This window comes from Lichenostomus cassidix, chromosome 5 (assembly GCF_008360975.1).
Source record: "Lichenostomus cassidix isolate B80296 chromosome 5, HeHo_3.0, whole genome shotgun sequence".
Classification (NCBI taxonomy): domain Eukaryota; kingdom Metazoa; phylum Chordata; class Aves; order Passeriformes; family Meliphagidae; genus Lichenostomus; species Lichenostomus cassidix.
Window position 1 is genome coordinate 53,409,350 of NC_139486.1, and position 15,988 is coordinate 53,425,337.

Here is a 15,988-nt window from a genome sequence, read left to right on the forward strand (position 1 = left end):
AAATTTTTAATATCTCAGGGGGGAAGGCTATCCATTGTATTGTAGGACAGTCTTATGTTTTTTGTTTTTACATTTTTTGCCAACTAAAACCTGATGTTTATACTGGCTGCACTAGTAAGAAATATCAAAGAAAGAGAAGAGATGCTTCAAGCCCCTATCACAGAAGTTTGGATTTATTCCTACTACTATGTATTCTGTGAGAGAAAACCAGTGGGAGTGCAAGAACATCTTAAGACATTCCCCCAGTTTGTACCATTGATTTAAGCTGAGATTATTCTCACGTTTATTCTGACTCAGCCACACGCGGGGCTTTTGGACCAGGAGTGTAGGCAGCACTGTACAGCTAAATATATGTAATAGGGAGAGTTGTCATCTCAGAATAAGAAAGACACATTTTTGCAGTGAGAACAATCATTCGCTGAAACAACCTCCCCAGGAATGTGGTAGTGTCCCCATTGCTGGAGACTTTCAAGCTACAATTAGACAGGATGCTCAATAATCTCATCCAGGCTCCCTTTCCCATGAAGGGTTGTGCAAGTCAATCTTTCAAGGTCCCTACCAACCTGGGCTGTTCTGTGATTCAGCAGTAATAAGTAGGAAAAAGATGGAAAACTGCAATAATGCTTTGTAGTCAAGTGTGTAAACCTTCATGCCAACCTCAGCTTCTTGATCTTCTGTGAGAGGAAGTTTCTGTATTGGTTTGCATCTGTGTTTTCTATCAAAAGGTATTGAAGTCAAATGGGATTTTCTTCACAGAGCCATAAAATTGACGATGTCATTTAGTGTGTGTGCGAGCAAATGTGCATGTATGTGCAAGACTGCAAAGTTTGAAAAGTGCTGGTTCACTTTCTTTTCCCCTGTGAAACTCAGTTCTTTTTCTATGTTGCATCTTAAAGAACTGAAAACTCTTTCAGTGGCCTGCCACCCGAATAGTCTCTTAAAAACATCAGAAAATTGTTCATATGCAAGAACCTAAAACGTGACAAAGCAGGGAGATGCCAGACATTCTTCAGACTGAGATATGTTTACTTCTTCAAGGAAGCTGCTTAGGAATCCAGCACAGTGTTGTCCTGGATCTTAGTCCTGGCTGTGGTCTTTGTATGTGCTGTTTGTATGAACTAGAAAAATGTAAGAAAAAGTCCTTTTCTCCCATTGCTTTCTTCTGCCTGTTGTTCTGTCCATCCCTTTCTTCAGCATTGCTAATTACTCATGATGGACAAAATGGCACTTTTCCCCTTGTTTAGTTTCTCACAGTCAATTTCTTTCAGAAATTAAAGTTGCTTCCACCAGTGAACACAAGGGCTGCACATCCAGGTCTTGCAAACCATTCATCTGATCCCACCTAAGGATCATGTTCATGCTAACTCCAAAAGCAGAAACCTTCTTTAACATTCACTGTTTTCAACCATCTGCAGCTCAGGCCTTTCCAGGTCCAGGGGCTGCATAGAACTACCACTGTATCTCTCCTCTAAAAGCATCTAATCTCTGTTTGAACTGACTTATGTTCTCCAATTCTTTTACAACTTCCTGTGGTAACAAGTTCAATTATTGAATTTTATACTGTTGTGAAGGAGCTTCTTTTGCACTCAAAATAATGACTAATAACTATTAGTCTAATAACTGCTTTTGGCATCCTTATCCATGTGTAGTGTGAGGAATTGTGAGCAAATAATTAATACACTACCCCAGTCTGATCATAATTTTCTAACCTTTTTCTACTCAGAAATGTCTTTTTTGCATGGAAACCATTTGCAATTTCTGACCAGTCTTTCTTCTGTGAACCATTTGTTTTTATATTGTTGGGGTTTTTTTGTCATTGTTCTTTTGGGGGGGGTGTGCTTCTTTTGTTTTGTTTTTGGGGGATTTTGAGACATGACTAGAACTGTTTTAAAGATTTGGGCTCATATTCTGTGCTGTTTTCAGCTCTTTCCTATTAATTCTTAACATTTTTGCCTTTTTGTCTGCTGCTGAATGCTATTATCAGAGAACTATTCAAAATCACTCTTGATCTCTTACCTGACTTGTAAAGTGTAATGATTATCTCTGATTTAACCAAGTATATTTTGCATTTCTTTTTTACCCCACGTGCATTGATTTGCCTTTTTCACCTGACATTTTATAGTTCAGGTGTACAGTATCCCATAAACTGCCTTAGCTGTCTATAGATCTGATTTTCCCATCTCATCTTTAATAATCTGTACAGATCCACTTTTCCAGATTCTTCATGACTATGTTGAACACTTCAGTACCTGTGGAAGTGTAATCTCTGCAGCACACAGAGCAACTTCTGGCCCTTATTTTCTTCCTTCAATAACAAGAGATATTTCTCTTTTGTCCTGTGAGAGCAGTTTCTTTAAGATGCTTGGTAGAAAATTTTGTCAAAACCTCTCTTTGAAAAATACATGTTGCCTGTATTAAAATGCTTGTTGACTTCTGTAAAAGACTTTAATGAAATAGAAAATTTGGAATGCCAGACAGTCCTGTATTAATTTATCATTCTTGTATCAGGACCTATTTAGTACTAAAATATGACATTAATTTCTTATCTAGGACAGTTGTTATCTAAAAGTTAGGAACTAGGATGAAAGTCTTAAGTGATAATAAAATTATAAAGCAATCAGTCCTCAAATCATAAGTCTGTTTTGTTTGGGCAGAATAACAAAGCAGTTCAAGGTTAATATCAAAATAATGAAGATCTTTGGAAAGAATGAGCACCCTTCATTGCTTATAGTGTTTCCCTTTATCTCAGTCTCTTTAAGGCTTTTTATTTGTCTTCCACTACCTCAAGCAGCTAATGCACAGCTTTTTGTCTTGGCATTTGCCAGAATGTTGTCCAGAGGCATTCTAAAACCCCAAAACCTCTATTAATAATAAAACTTTTGAAGCATTGGAATTTCAGCATTTCTTCTATAAAATATTGGTCCTATCTGTGTAGTCCTATGGTACTGTTAAAATGACAATTAGTTCCTCCCATATCTTCCTTTAAGAAATATTTTCAATATATCAAAACCTGGGTTTGTGGGTTTTATTTCATAATATATTAGAATGACTGAATCTTTTTCATTCTGTAATTTTCTACAACTGTTTTAAACTTAAAATAATGGGTTCCGTTACTTTAATGAAACCTTGTTTAGTTTATTTGATAAAAAGAAAGAAAACAGAGTTAAGGTAATAAAGCTTGAATGCAGACTATATACGTATTATATACAAATTGTTTATGAGGAGGCAAATACAGAATGCAATTTTGACTCATTTTGTATAAAGTTATAAAATTTGTATAAAGTTAGCATAGTTAGATACACATCACAATTTCTTAGTAATGAAAATACTAATATTGAGTTCCAGCATAGCTGATAAAGTGCAATGAAACAGGGCTAAGAAACATGACTTCTGGTCAATTTAATTTAGTATCAAGACATGATTGCCGCTCCTTTCCCACTTTGTCTCCTTGCTCCTCCTCCAGGAGTTATCAAACTTCAGCTGCAATGGAACAGGATATTTCATCCACCATCAGTCATCAGCACAGAGCTGAACTGCTCGTTGTGAACTGAGTGGATGAAATGCAATTCTGTGCCTTATTCACTGCTCTTACTGCAGCCATGGAGTGCCCTGAAAAAAACAGACAACAATTGCAGTGGGTCTGATATTTCTGTGGCAAATCTTGACCCAGGGCATGTCCTGGAATTCCTTTAAAGTCTCATAGAATGTGAGTAACTAACTCTTCTCCTTTTATGCCCTTCTTGCATCTCCCATTTTCATTTTAAGTTTTGAAGTAAAAATTTCAAAACTGGTATATAAAATATAACCCCCAAAGCATAGAATTCTCTTTCCCTGCACAAGTAGTTCTCTGGTTTAAGCTCATCTCTTTTCTTGGGCCTCCCTGTGCACCACACTGATAAAAACCACGCTAATGAGTGTGGGTTTTTTTAGATGTTGATGGGATGAGATTGTGCATAAAGCTGGTACATTATTTTTTGGATCAGCTCCTGGATATAATCAGGAATGGAATGGTGTTGGCTAAATAATTTTGTCAGGGAAAGATTTTGACAAAGGACAAGAGGAACATTTTGCTACATTTGGCTTGTGCTATTGTAGAAGAGAAAGGCTGTTGTTTTCCTCAAAGCTTTTTTCTGAACTGTCTAATTACCCAGAAAAATGTGGGGTTTTGGTACAGTATGTGCCAGTCAATGCATTAAAAATTCCTTTCTCGTTCTGATAGCTTTGATCTTTATTATTAACTTTCCTGGTTCAGGGTTTTGGAGAACAGTCATTTAACATGGCAGAAATAAGGTTAGCAAACCGTGTGTTCTCAGACTGTTGTATCTGGTAGACTTCTAAAAGAAAATGAGAAGTTATTTTTCTTATCATGCTTTCTAGAAGATGCAAACCAATGAAAATAGTCTCCAAATTAGAGTGCAAACCATGAAGTTCCTGAATCTAGAATTTTAATAAGCAGCCAAAATAGGCCTCATTTTCTTCCTGCTGAGAAGGGATTAAAAGTAAGGGGAATTGTGTGGTTCATTCACTTCAATCATCAAAGGTTAGCTTTGATGTTGCACTTTTGGAAATGCTGACTGCACTCTAGTCCATATGCAGTAAACGTCTGTGTTTCCTTGAAGTGAAGGATCCACTAGTAGATGGTTAAATTCCCCTTCTTGTCCTCAGTGTTAATACCTGGAAGACAAATTCAAACAGAATGGTTGAGCTGCTATTGAAGTGGATGGTGTAAGGGAACATTTACTCCTTTACTTTTAAGGACACCTGGAAAATAAAAGGTTGAATTGTCTCTTTGTTTTTTAGCATTACCACGTTCTCCCAGTCCTGAGATTACATAGGTACTGACTGGAAGATTTAGTGGAAAGGCATCTCTGGAGTTTTTTTGGGTTTTGGTTTTGTTTGGGGTTTTAATTTTTTTTTGCATTAGCAATAACCCCTTGTGCCTCATTTTGGATTCCAATCGTGTGCAGAGCTTCGAGAACCCAGGAAATGGGGACTTGATTCTCTTTTCTCACAAACAAATGCTTTCTTTCATTTTCAGACCATGCTTTCTGCAAGTCAGCAAATCCCTCCTTTCTGAAGTGATAAAGCAGTATGCTTTCTCCCTTTTCCACACATTAAAATAAAGAGCTCAGGTTGAATTTTAGTGAAGCTACCTCCTCTGTATGTCAAATATGGATAAAACAAAGACAAATTATTTGTCCTAGCCTTCTGGCCATGGGTTCTAGACTGCAGCCACTGGGAAGTCTCCTTCTGGCCACATATAGTTCAGGCCAAGTAGCTGATTTGGGGATCTAAGAGCAGGAGAGAACCGTGACACTTCTCAAGTCAAAGCTACAGCCAGAGATTACCTGAGAGAGGTTTACAAGTACTGCCTGAGATTAGGTCTCCTTGGGACGCTGGTATTTTCAAACTAGGGGCAGTAGGCAGAACATTACTTTTCAGTAATCAAATGAAGCATCTGTGTAGTTAGTTAGTTAGTTGTAATTGTAATATGATGCTCTGCTCTACTAAAAGCTTCAGTGAGAACTCAGCTGTCCTCCTTTTGATTTCAAGGCTTTGTTTGCATTGGGAGTTTGGAACATGCACCAATTCAGATCAGAAATCTGAGCAAAGTATCAAAAGCCACTGAGTGGGCTGCTTGCAAAAGGGTTCGTCTCACAAAGTTCGCCACATGTTATTTGACTGAAGTTTAACTCAGTGCTCTGGTTGTATTATAAACTAACCTTTTAAAGAATATAAATTAATATTTTGCTGTGTAAGATATAGGAACAGCCTTGTCATGAACACGCCTGATGAAACAGGAGCTGTTTATACTGACAACTTGTTTCTGTGTGCAGTTTGGAATATTTATTTTGCCTCTGTCTTAATTACTACATCATCCTGTCCAATGCAACACCTTTGCAGCCCTCAAATTATTAAATCCAATATGCTTTGTTGGTTTCACCTTGAAATTCATAACTGCCTCAATTAGCCCCATTAGCAAAAGAGGGACTCTGAGGAATTTGTTGCTGATTCAGCATAAGCCTCATTGGAGGGTCATCCAATCCGTTACTAACTTGGCCAGTAAAATGCACATGGAATATCTTTGCTAAATGCATCAGTAGAAGGGTGATCTTTCTGTCTTTGGATATTGGTGATCATAGCTTTTAAATAGCAGTATAAAAAAAACCAAACTAAAATCAAGCTTCATCCAAGCTACTGAAAGTTTGCCTTTACATGGTACAAAAGTTGAAATGTACTGTAAATATGCAGCCTCTTCCTATCACACCTTCTAAAAATTAAATTTAAATTAAAAACTGCATCAGTTTGGGAATGCTTACTAAAAGAACTTCCTAGTGTGAAAATAACACTGTGTGACTACATCTGAAGGGTTCTTGTCAGGGTATTTATAATGTGGTCCCAGAAGTATACCGTCAGTAGCAAGGAATAACACAGCACACAGAAATCTGCAGATGATTCAGCTATACAGGCAAAAGGCTTTCTGCAAAGTGTGTTTGCAAAATCTTGTACTGCATTAATGGATCTTTTGAGTGAGAAAGGGCTTTTGGCTCCAATTCTGCATTGACATCACACCTGAATGAGACACTGAGGATTTCCTCCCCCACCCCACCTCTTTGGATAATACTGAAAATAAGTAATCATCTTTTGCATTATTAATCTTTATTATTACTGTTGTTATACCTGTTGTTGTTATACCTGTTTTTAAAACTAGATATTGATAAGAGAAATTAGTGTTGCTGCTGGCTTCAAAGTTGTGTCTGTTTCCAGGAAAAGAACTTAAAAGGTGGCATTCCAAAATGTTACTGCTTTTTCACACTTCTGGCAGGAAGGAAGAGGTGATATGATGAGATTTGCTTTTTCACAGACTGCTAGGTCTGCAGGTTTAATATGTACTGTAGGAATAAAATTGGACTTTTTCTAGCAAAAGCAACAGTTCTTGTACAGCATCCCTAGATCCAAGCTGAGACATTACAACCTGTAAGTGTGAACTACCAGATCTGTCGAAAAAAATAAGCAGTAAGTGATCAAAGTCCACACAATGGCTGTTTATTTGAATAAGTTGATGCTGTAGTTATTCCTGTCCTGGTGTACAGCAATATTTGAACAAAAAACTCAGTAGATTTGGATCCATAATTCTTTTCTTATAAAAAGGAGGTGTGACACATTTATGCTCTTTTGGCATGTGTTCATTTTTGCAATGCAAAAAAAAAAGGTGTGTGTGTATCACTAAAGTAAGCAGATGTGAATCTGATGTGTCCAGGAAGCATAAAATGAGAATAAAGTGCTTGTTTTGCTGCTTTGCCATTTATCTATGCAAGATGGAGAGCCAAGGATAACCTCCCTGCTTGAAAGCTCACAATTGCATTCTAGATCCCAAAGAAAGCTATTTATTGTTGGTTTGTTCAACAAAGTGTGCCCTCTGGGATTACCCTTTGTGATTGGGAAAGAAAGAATTTAGTTTAATTTCTTCATTTGGAAAATTTTTTGCTTGACTAGCTACAAGACTCCTGAGTCACTAAGCAATAGTGTTCTGCCCTATTTGCCTTCAATTTATGTATGTTTCTAATTCATGCCTTTGGTAGTAATTTTTTCCAAATTATGTAAATTTGATATCCTGCTGCCCTGGCAAGCAGAATAATTTATAGAATGTTTCTATGTGGAAATTGCTTTCAAAAATTTTACTTCATGTAGAAACTTTAAGGTTGTTCTTCAAAAAGGATGAATTGACACCAAGAAACACTATTTTTTTTCTCCTAATCTTATCTGTCTCCCCTCCACACAAACATAGTTATTCTCTTTTTACATTAACTAAGAATATAGTCAAGTGGCAATTTGAGAAAACATTGTCTCAAGCTCCCAGCTCTGCCTACACCATAGACAAAAATAAATGTGTAACTAGAATGTGATGTATAATACATGCAGTCCAAGCAGCAGAAACACATCTAGGTTTCTCCTGTGAATCTGTGAGAAGGAGTAGAAGAGAGAAATCCAAATGACTCTGTGTTACTGAGAAATGATGCTCATTTAGGCAAAAGATGTTGGGTGGTGATATTACCTCCTGGTATTCTGAATGGTACTATTTCTGCTGGGTGATTTATCAGTGCACAGATCCTGCATCAGAAGCATCCTTCAGCACCACACCACAAAGACTGGCACTGCCTCCTAAACAAATTTGCACATTTCTTTCAAATAGTAAATTGTCTAGGAGGAGGAGGAGAGAAACATATTTTACACACATATAATTTTCAATTTTTTTAATGCTGTTTAAAGTCATTTCCTTTGATGTTGCAAGGCAATAGACTTTTCTCCAGGTACTTCCTAGCTCTGAGTTTCTTTTGAACTGCCCTCCTGAATGACACTTAATGTACTGTTCTCCCACTCTTATCTTCACACGTTCTTGTATGCTGTTCCTTATGCTTAGAAATCTTTATTCTCTGTGCCAAATATCTTCCCACTCTATGTTCACATTCTTCCTTTGAACTGTGTTTCCTTAAAGTCTATCAAAAATAATCTGCAAGTTAAGAAATATAGCAACTATGCCTTGAGATTTGACAGTCTTCTGATCATCAGATTTGCTACTGTTGGCTAAATTCTTTAACTTGATCATAATGCTGGATATATCAGGGATTAATTTTTCCTTAATATCACATGTACTGTCATTTTCATTATATATAATTTTTTTTTAAATTTTTGAGTACTCTGAAGTTCATCCCAACTGTTTTCCTAGAGGCTGAGCTGTGCTTCTTGTTGTCTTGTTTTTGCCGCTCTAGCTAAAAGCCCACTGATGGAAAAACAACAAGGTCAGTAAGATGTTCTTCTCATAAGAGAGCTGGGTCCAATATCTTGGGCACAGACTTAACCAGATAAAAGTACCATTTTGGAGTTCTGTCTCAGGAATATTTGTTCAAAGAAAAGCCCCTGAATGAATAAAAACTACAAGTGAACCAGAACTATTTTTTTTTCTGAACTTGTATGCAACTCTTAAAACCATTTGTTTTTACAGGGAGGTAATGGTGCTTATAACTTCATTTCCTTATTTTCTTTTTAGTGCTAGATAAAAACAATAACTGAAAATAAAAAATTTGCATCCAAACCAGAGAAATTTTAAAAGTTTGATTCGTGCAACATTAACTCCTACTTGCCCCTAAAAAAAAAAGGTGGAATTGAGAAACTTTCAGGCTGCCTAAAATATGCTTACTTTAAAATAAAAACCTTTTTTCTAAATCTGGCTCTACTAGTCTAAAAAATTAGCGAAATACTGCTTCTCAATGTTTCTAAAATATGTACATTCTTCATCTGTTTGCTGATTGTCCACAGCATAAAATTCAGCCTAGAATTCTTGCAAGGAAAAAGCCAAAACAAGAGATTGTAAGCCACTCCTCCTTATGCTTTACTGCAAGAGAAATCTAAACACTGGCTGCTAACAAAACAGAAACTGTAAAAACATTGCTAAAACAAATGAAGCTGACATTTTACAGAAAGAAAAGTGCTATTTTCAAACACAGTTATGATCTTTTAATAAGCCTTAAGTTTCCATTTAGTTATGTTAAAATGCCTGTGAGTGAAATCAGGTCCAATTGCTTTTTCTCTTAATTTATCAAAGAAAAGCTAAAGCTGGGACCAGAATGGATCCTCTAGGACTTACATATGGAACTCCCAAAAAACATTTTCCACAAAACTATTTGGTAGTTAATTTTCAGATTTGTTTGAACTCTTTGAAAATTTTTAATACATAACCAAACCAAATGCCATGTTGGTCTTGTTGATTATGGACCAGCATCACCTTTCACCCCCAAACATTTTGGTTTTCATTCTCAATAGTGTCATAATTTACCCATTACTGGAGATATTCTCCTGGGTGCTCCCAGGATGCATGTCAGGCTGGACATGCATCAAAACATTTTACTTTCTGCCTGACCTAACTTTTCCTTTCTCTCATTGAAGCAGATTATTGAAAACCATCCAGTTTTATGTGTTCCTGAGCCATGAGGAAAACAGGAAGCAGAAAAGGAGATTTTTCCTGTCACGCTGATCTGTAAATCAAGTTTTACATGTGTAGCTTGTAGTCCCAAGGAAGTCTGTACCCACTGAGTTTGAGAGAAGGTTTTTGAAGCTGTATTTTCCTTCAGCTTTTGCTAGTTTCTTCCTTTAAAATATTTTTGTGACACAATTATTCACATTTATCCCTTGTCTCTGAGGCTGCAACCTGGAAGTGTTCTGATTGTCAAGAAGTATTAATGAAGTCACTCAGGAATTAACCTCAGAATGAGAAGATCCTTTGAATTCACACATTGGTTGCGTGTACACTTTGCATGCCCCAGTGGAATTGTTCTGTATCCTATGAACAGGAACACCAGTTTGTCTTCCAGGCTTTACCCTGTACAGTTGCATGGATGTTAGAGTGGGTAGGACTCAGATCATTAAAGTTATCACAGAGGTGCCTTATATTAGTCCTTGGGCTCTGACTGTGTGGTTCAATGAACTCCCTGAAGCAGGATCTTAATACCTTGCAAACTTGAGTATTTAACCTGAAAAACCACTCTTTAGTCATAAAAATGAGATGCAGTAGGAAACTACTAGTCAATTTTTTTCCTGTGTTGCAGACAATAAAGCAAATGTCTTCCAATTTCCATGCAGTACCTTTTGTCACATAGGGCAAGAATGTACATGAGTCATTCTGTTGGGTTTTTTTTTCCTTTTCCCAGTGAATGTTCCTATGATACAAAGATCTTAGAGTCCTTATGCAAAATATTAAAGTGTTCCTATTAAGATACTCCATATCTGGTTTTAGGGGCTTTGTTTGTTGTGTTGTGGTTTTGGGTTTTTAACATTTTTGGGGATAGCTAATCTATGCCAACAAACTATGTACCTTAAGCTGTAATCATACTTTGTCTTTGAAAACACTTCTGTGGTAAAAACACAAGAGAAACACCCTGATAAATTTACTCAGACTTTGTTTGAAGGAAGTTTACTGGGTTTTAAGTACTTCAAAAGCTGCAAAACCTAATTCAAAATGTTGCATGAATTCCATATGTCTTTACAGCTATAGAAAAGGAGTGCAAAAAGATACCTTTCTAAGGAGGTGATGTATCACAACCACTTTGCAAGGCAACAAAGAAAAAAGGTACAAAAAGCCACTCAGAATTGGGCAGTGCAGCTGCATCCATGAGCAAGCAACTCCCGTTGTTGACAAATGAGAGTCGCTTGACTTGACCACAGGCAGCACGAGGTCAAGAAATATTAATAAAATGCTTTCTTAACTGTTTATTTCTGCTCTTTTTTGTGTACCCTTGTCATAACATGACAGAGCATCTGGGGTCAAGTGCCAAGCTGTCCGTGGAGAGAGAGTAAAGCACCTTTCTGTGAGCCATTGCTGACACACAGACTCAGCTGTGACTCAGGGTAAGTTAACTGATTATACTTAACTTTCTCTACTATGGTAAAATGAGTTGCAGAGAGAACACACTGAAAGCCAAGGGCCTCTAAATACTTTTCCCTTTTATGGAAGAGCTCCCAGATCTCCATTTCCTGGAGATTGTACTCTAAGCCTACACAGTGGTAAAAGAAAGTTCTCTGCATTCACTGATCTATATCTGACTACAAATTTGAGCTCAGGGGATCATTTTTTTCCTAACTATTTTAAGCAGTAAGTTTATAATAACAGACCAAAATGTTACAAAGCACTCCATCCTCTCTTTTATTTCCTTTTCTTACTTTTTTCTTTAGGTTGTCTCATATGAGTGTGGGAATGAGCAGAATTTGGTGAATAGGATAGGTAATTTGTTTGTGTTTTTTTAACTCATTTTGTAGGTACAAAAGGCTCAAGTAGATCTTCATCCACATCCACTTTACCTATGACATGTGAGTTAATCTCAACAAGTATTTAATTTTAAAAGATAATTTTGAAGCTCTTGCTATTTCTGAAAGAATGGAGTTTTGGGGGAGATCATTTATTTTGATAAAACACTACAATAATGTAATGACATCCTTTGATGAGATAGAGGCAGGCCAAACAGAGCTTGATCAATGGAAAAAAAAAAAGAAATAACAGGATCTTGAAATTATCTCAGTGCCTAGGATGCTAATATGTACTCATGCACCTTGGCTGTTTTTAAAGTGCAGGTGTATTTTTTTCTCTCTCCTTTCAGTGTCTTCAGGGCCAATAATTACAGGTGTTTAAGTTGGTACTTCACTGTATTGCATATATCGTTAACATATCATTTCCTCCTTTGACTCACACGTGCTTATGCTTGTGCTTGTAGAAAGGAGGTGAGGCTGTCAAAGCTAATGGCAGCATGATGGCAAAGGCTATCCAGCTGGCAGGTGAGCCATGCTTAGAACCAGGCTAGTCCTGCTCTCCACACTCTAGCTCAGTGTTCAGTAAGGCTGTCAGCTGGCTTTGTAAAGAGAGCTGTGAATTTCTGTAAGCTCCAAAGCCGCACTCTTCCGTAATGCTCTGCTGAAAAAGAAAAAATGTACCTTGCAGTGACAAAAATTTTCCAAGGACATTTCTTTACGTTCCATCTACATTTCTGATATGCAGATAAGCTCCTCTAATTCTTGTAGAGTGTTCTCACAAAGCCCCCTGTTTCTATATATTTTGACTCTCTCTGACATTTACTGGGGCTGTTTTCATTGCCTAACTGAAGGGGCATACAGTCACTTCAGCAGTGATGGAAGAGCATTTATTCACTAATATCTTAAGGTTCCATCATTTCTAAACCTTTGCCTTTTTCTAGCAGTATCAGAAGGCAGTCATTGATCAGAAAATGGCAGAATTCCTTGCAGAGCATGGTTATATCCATTTGCATTTGCAATGTGTGCCGTTTGTGCTGGGTAAGCATAAAGTCTTTTAAAAACCTAGATTACTGATTTTAAGAACATTGCACAGGGTAAAACTAAGCTTTTAGACAGAAAATTAATTATCTGGGAGTTGTAAATCCTATTGTTTATTAATTGAACTACATCCTTATACTGAAATACCAGTATTTGGTGGCCCTCACTTTGGCAGTGTACTGGACTGCAGCATTGCAGTCAAGGTGTGCAAAGATGGTGTTTGTTTTAAGAAGCTTGAGAATATGAGTAATTATGTGCAAGCTTTCACTGCTCCAGTATGGTCCTCAGCACTGGGGTTTTCTGGAGTGGTATTAGGAAAAAATGGAAAGTCAGAACAAGAAATTTTCCTACAGATCAGCACAGAGATTTGAAGTTTATTCCTCTTTGCAGGATAGCTCTGTAAGGAAATCAGAGTAGGGTTCTAATTGTGTCAGAGGCAGCCTGAACTCAGTCCACTCCAAATCTGGGGGTTGTTAAGGTGGTGCAAATTCATCTTTCTGCCCTCCGTTCTGCCTTGGCTGTACTTTCTGTGCTGCATCTCTAGGACAACACAGCTCAGGATTTGTCCCTTTCTATTCTTAGACAAGCTTGCTGATTTATTTCTTTTTGTTTTAAAGAATTTTGCGTTTTTAAATCTGAAAAATGAGCTGCAACTTGATGCACTTAATAGTTCTTTCTTGTTTCAAGATAACTTGCATAACTTTTTTAAGTTTAGTATGTACTAAGAACTCAGCTAAGACTGGGAATAAACCACTTTGGTGCAATAGCTTGTACAGTTTCATGTAGGACTGCAAACATGCTTTGGCCATGACTCGAAACATTCCTGATTTTTCAGGCCCAGCATTCTGTTGGGTTGAATGTATCAGAACCATAATAAATTCATAAGGCAAACAGTAAGAGGGATTAGATAAACAGTCAGATTTATATATTTTCTCCCCTTTTTCTGGGTTGTTTTTGTTTTATTTTTTGTTTGTTTGTTTGTTTGGGGTTTTTGTTGTTGTTTTGTTTTTTATTTGAATTTTCATTCTTGCAAACTCAAAAATTGCATAGGATGCCAGGATTTTGTTGCAGAGATGAAAAACAGGTCTGTGTCACTTTTTTTAGTTACCATTCTTCCATCTCATCTTCATGTGTTGCTAATAGTTGGTAGCTGTTCTTTGATACAAAAATACTAAATTGTCAAAACACACAGATGTTCAGTGCTGCTGCTATCTGTCTGTCTCTGTGGGTTTATTAAAATATATGTAACCATAAATGCCCATTTTCCATCATATTAGGAACCTTAAATATGTTTTGCCTTAATAAACATTTTTAAAGCTTTTTATTTGTAGAAAGTTTCCTCTACTCTTATTTGAAGTTGGAGGTGGGTAAAATCATGATACAAACATGAACTTCCCCTTCCTTCAGTAGAGCTAGAAAATCACCTGTGACAGGTTCAGACTGTCCAGAAAAGTTTGAAACATGCTGTCCCTATAGCATACACTGCTCAAAAAAATCTTTCTGTCCACTGTTCACAAAGAGTTTGTATCTTGGTCTTCATAATGGTGTCACATATGCTGCATCTTTTGCAGAGTGGTTATCAAATGCAATGAAATAATTACTTTTTCCTGAGCACTCATGTACTTGTGTGGGATCATTTTTACAGTCTATTAGTTCAACATGAAACTTCATGTGAGATGGCCTTGTATTCCTCTTCTAGTGAAAGAGAAAATTAAGTTTCCAACATAATGTGAAATAAACCTAATGAAAGCACGGGCCTTAGCTGCCTCTGTACTCTAAAGTTTTCACACATTATGTAGGTTTTACAACACAGATTTTTTTTTTCTGTGAGAGCTGAGGTGAAGCACTTGTCACTACTGAGACTGCGTCAGTATTTCCTGTGAATGGTTGTGCTTCTTTTTTCTTTCTGCTTTTTTTTTTAAAGCAACAGATGTATTTTGGCACATGTAATTGGCAACCTCAATACACAGACATGTCCCTGAATACATTTCTTTGCCCACCCTGAAATGGAAGGGAAAACTGTAGAAGGTTAATTTACAGTGCAGCAGGCAGCAGTCCCTAGTTCCCAAGGTGGTCTGAGATAACCATGCTTTGTGTCACCTGCAGGCACCACCAGGGGATTGCAGTGGTGTATTGATGAGAATGCTGATGTATAGATGAGGACAGTTCCCTGATTCCTGGGCAGGTGTCACAGTAAGTATTGCAATCCATCTGCTGCCACTCTAAGGACTGATTTGTGCTTTGCACTGCTCATCCTCAGACTTTGGTACAGGCTTTCATACTGATGGTATCCTCGTGAATGCAGTGCCTCCCTGTCATACTAATAACAAGAAGTTTCTCAGCTAATAGGTAGTGATTTTTTTTTTCCCTCTTTGGGCATTTCTTCTGTGTTGCTTCAGAAGTGTCTTGCACCCTGTTTTCCTGTGCAGAGGTACACCAAGTCTTTGCACAATTCACTTAGGCCTGGCTCTTGCTCAAAGGAAGAGTGCCACCCTATGGGGTTTCAGTTTTGGTCCTCTGAGATCTGAGATCATGCTCTGTAACATTAAGACTATTAGTTAATAAAAGGCATATTATGGAACAGATGACCAAGAAAGGACCTCATCAGTGCCTGTCAGTGTCTGAAGGGAGATGTCAGAGGATGGATCCAGGCTCTGTTGATGGTGCTGAGCAACAGGACAAGAGGCAAGGGGCAGAAACTGATGCACAGCAAGTTCCGCCTGGATATGAGGAAGAATTTCTTCCCTGTGCAGTGACTGAGCACTGGAACAGGCTGCCCAGAGAGGGTGTGGAGTCTCCCTCACCAGAGATACTCAAGAACTTTCTGGATGCAATTGTGTTCCATGTGCTCTGGGGTCACCCTGCTTGAGCAGGGAGGTTGGACCAGATAACCCCTGTGGTCCCTTCCAGCCTGAACCATTCTGTTGTTCTGTGATATCCAGGATGCTGTTTACTTCCTAGAGATATCTAGAGAAGGTAGTTAGGTCACATTATAGTGACAAAATTTAAATCTGTAAAATGGAGGAAAGAGATGGAAATAGCAACAAGAATGGAAGGTTGTCTCTTTTGAATGCATTTGCTAAGTTATACTTGACCTTGAAAGTTTTAGTTAATAAAACACAAGGTAGAATTTTTAATATTAAAACTTAAT

The 15,988-nt window shown here is 37.5% G+C and overlaps 1 protein-coding gene across 8 annotated transcripts in view; it reads left to right on the forward strand.

Moving 5' to 3' along the window:
* The window catches only part of IRAG1 (inositol 1,4,5-triphosphate receptor associated 1), a 61,599-nt gene that overhangs the window by 14,587 nt on the left and 31,024 nt on the right, over positions 1-15,988 (forward strand). For 4 of the 8 annotated variants that reach the window (XM_085063111.1, XM_085063112.1, XM_085063110.1 and 1 more), the window contains exons 2-4: positions 11,309-11,407; positions 11,812-11,862; positions 14,944-15,030. The gene's annotated coding sequence lies outside the window, so the exon portion shown is untranslated. The remainder of the gene's footprint in view (positions 1-11,308; positions 11,408-11,811; positions 11,863-14,943; positions 15,031-15,988) is intronic. The other 4 variants (XM_085063113.1, XM_085063114.1, XM_085063117.1 and 1 more) reach the window with 2 other exon arrangements.